This window comes from Myotis davidii, unplaced genomic scaffold (assembly GCF_000327345.1).
Source record: "Myotis davidii unplaced genomic scaffold, ASM32734v1 scaffold1467, whole genome shotgun sequence".
Classification (NCBI taxonomy): Eukaryota; Metazoa; Chordata; class Mammalia; order Chiroptera; family Vespertilionidae; genus Myotis; species Myotis davidii.
This window is the reverse complement of record NW_006298267.1, coordinates 67,507-70,247: the sequence shown is the minus strand read 5'-3', so window position 1 is coordinate 70,247 and position 2,741 is coordinate 67,507. Positions and strand designations below refer to the sequence as shown.

At 46.4% G+C, this 2,741-nt stretch overlaps 1 long non-coding RNA gene across 1 annotated transcript in view; it reads left to right on the top strand.

Annotated features, from left to right (window-relative positions):
• Positions 1-324: 324 nt before the first annotated feature.
• LOC102770904 overlaps positions 325-2,741 on the top strand; it is a 6,655-nt gene continuing 4,238 nt past the window's right edge. The window contains exon 1 of the long non-coding RNA XR_436191.1: positions 325-830. This is a non-coding gene — a long non-coding RNA (uncharacterized LOC102770904). The remainder of the gene's footprint in view (positions 831-2,741) is intronic.

Sequence of the window (2,741 nt, the reverse complement as noted above, 5' to 3'; positions counted from 1 at the left end):
AGGAGGAGAAGGAGGAGGAGGAGGAAGAGAAAGTGGAGCGGGTGGCGGGCGGGGATCCGCCGGGCGGTCCAGGTTCGCGCTTCCCAGGGAGAGAGTCGGTGGTTCCCGGGACTCGCGGGAACCAGGGAAGGAGGCGAGGACACTTCCTGGGCGCGCGCATTCCGGGGACTAGGGGTGCGAGCAGAACCCCCCAGTCGCGGCGTGAGGAGGTGGCCCGGGAGTTGGGGGTCTGCAGGACAGTTATTTGGAGCAGCGTCTAGATTTGGCCCTTGAACTTTTTAGCTGGACCCTGCGCTGCCCTTGGGCCCGGAGAAGGAGGTCGTTATTAACAGTTACAGGGGCAGGTCCACAGCCTCTTACACGGACTGTCCCACCTGAAACTGTAGCTAAAAACCATGGAGGCTGAGCCTCGTTCACGCTCAGGCGGAGGACGCAGCCCCTGAGATGAGCACACGCCTGAGGCGCCGGAGTCCGGGCGCGGGGACATCCTTCCTGTGGCCGGACTGACGGACACGACCCACCGGAGGGGGCTTTCACTTTTCATCTCTTAGCAAAGGCCAACCTGGATTTTCACTTTGGCCCTGAAATGTGCTTCGTTTTCTATGAAGTCAGAGGCGGACTACGATGGCCTCCCACACCTCCCCCTTTTGAGGCTTATGATCTCTTTTCTTCTTATATAAACTGGGACCAGTATGTATTTTCTGTCATTCATCTGATAACACCCATTTTGCACCTTCCCTGTCTTCTCTAAGTATGGGTTCCTGCCCAGAGTTGCAGCTCTGGATCTGGGAAGAATCCTTGAGTGCAGTACCCCAGCCCCACCCCAACAAGTAAGTGCCTGTCCTGCGGCCGGACTCGGGGGGAGGGGGTGGCAGAGCTGTGTGGAGGGAGCAGGTCTCCCTCTGGTGACTTGCATCTTCACACTCAGTTAAGCTCTGTGACATCTAAGAAACCTCTCTACACGTTTCTGAGGGAGAAGCAACGTGTTTGAGATCAACGGATTAATTTAACTAAAGGTTTAACTTTAGCCCTGGGGCTAATGGGTAACTGCATGGAAATTCCACTCCATGCCCCTTTCAGGGGAGTAAGCTGAGTAACGGAGAGAAAATACACCCTGTCCAGAGATGTGCAGCCAGCCTGGAGGACTAGATATGGGGGAGTTTCAGGTGACATTTGCTCAGGACAACCATGGCACGTGGCCATGTACACGAAATTGCTCGTATTTTATTTTATGCCATTTTAGGCTTTTTGTAAGAGGGAAGCCTGGTGTCTTTATAGCAGCCTTACAGCAGCTAAGCCAAAGCTTAAGGACCAGCTGTGTGAAATTTCATTAGGATTTTAATTACTTTGTTTAACTACCTACCTAGAAACTTCCAAGCTGCTTTATTACAATTAACTTACTTTCCATGACCACTGGCCTGGTTGTGCTGGCAGGCAATGTTCACGAATGGCACCAACTGGGCACATGTAAAAGAAAACCTATTTTTTAAATTATGACAGTGATAAATTTTCATTGCAGAACATTTAGAGAATAAGATAAGCAAAGTAGAAAAAAGGCATCACTTACCATCTCATTTCCAATGAAAAAATGTTAAACACTTTTGATTTTTGTGTTGTGTGGGGTTTTATAAAATTTGTCTTTATTGTTGAAAGTATTACAGATGTCCCCCTCTCCCCCCCCCAGATCCCTTCTCGCCTTCACCTAGCCACTTTTAGCCCACCCCCACCCCTACCCTATGTCCTGTGTGGTTGTTTAACCAGAAGCAAACGCAGGCTGTTTGTGTCTTGTGATTTTTAGCTTGCTGTGTTGTGATCATCTTTCCATGCAGAATATTCTTCTACAGCGTAATTCGAATGACTGCATGACGTTCAGTTTGACAGAGAGAGTAAATCATTAAACCTGTGCCACACATTAAACATTTAGGTTGTTTCCACTTTTGCTGTTATAGAGTGGTGATGACATCCTTTGTTTTTCTAAACCTTGCTGCCACTCAGTATTGGTTTCTTCGGTTACATAATTTCTGGGGCAAGCGGCACGTCATGTTGAAGGCTTTCCACCTAAAAAAGTTCCAATCTGATTTCCCACCCTTTTGCCAGCGTTGGGCATTATCGTTTTTTTCAGAAATATTCGTTTCTTTGCTCATTTGACACAACTCTGCCTATTTTTTAAATATATTTTATTGGTTTGTTTTTTTTTTTACAGAGAGGAATGGAGAGGGACAGAGAGTTAGAAACATCGATGAGAGAGAAACATTGATCAGCTGCCTCCTGCACACCCCCTATTGGGGATGTGCCCACAACCAAGGCACATGGCCTTGACTGGAATCGAACCCGGGACCCTTCAGTCCACAGGCCAACGCTCTATCCACTGAGCCAAACTGGTTAGGGCTAACTCTGCCTATTTTAAATGCCAAATGTGCAAACTAATTTAAAATATTTATTAAATCATCAAATAAGAATCAATATCTACTTTACCTCAGAAACTTCCAAGCTGCTTTATTACAATTAACTTACTTTCCATGACCACTGGCCTGGTTGTGCTGGCAGGCAATGTTCACGAATGGCACCAACTGGGCACATGTAAAAGAAAACCTATTTTTTAAATTATGACAGTGATAAATTTTCATTGCAGAACATTTAGAGAATAAGATAAGCAAAGTAGAAAAAAGGCATCACTTACCATCTCATTTCCAATGAAAATAACTGTTAAACTTTTGATTTTTGTGTTGTGTGGGGTTTTA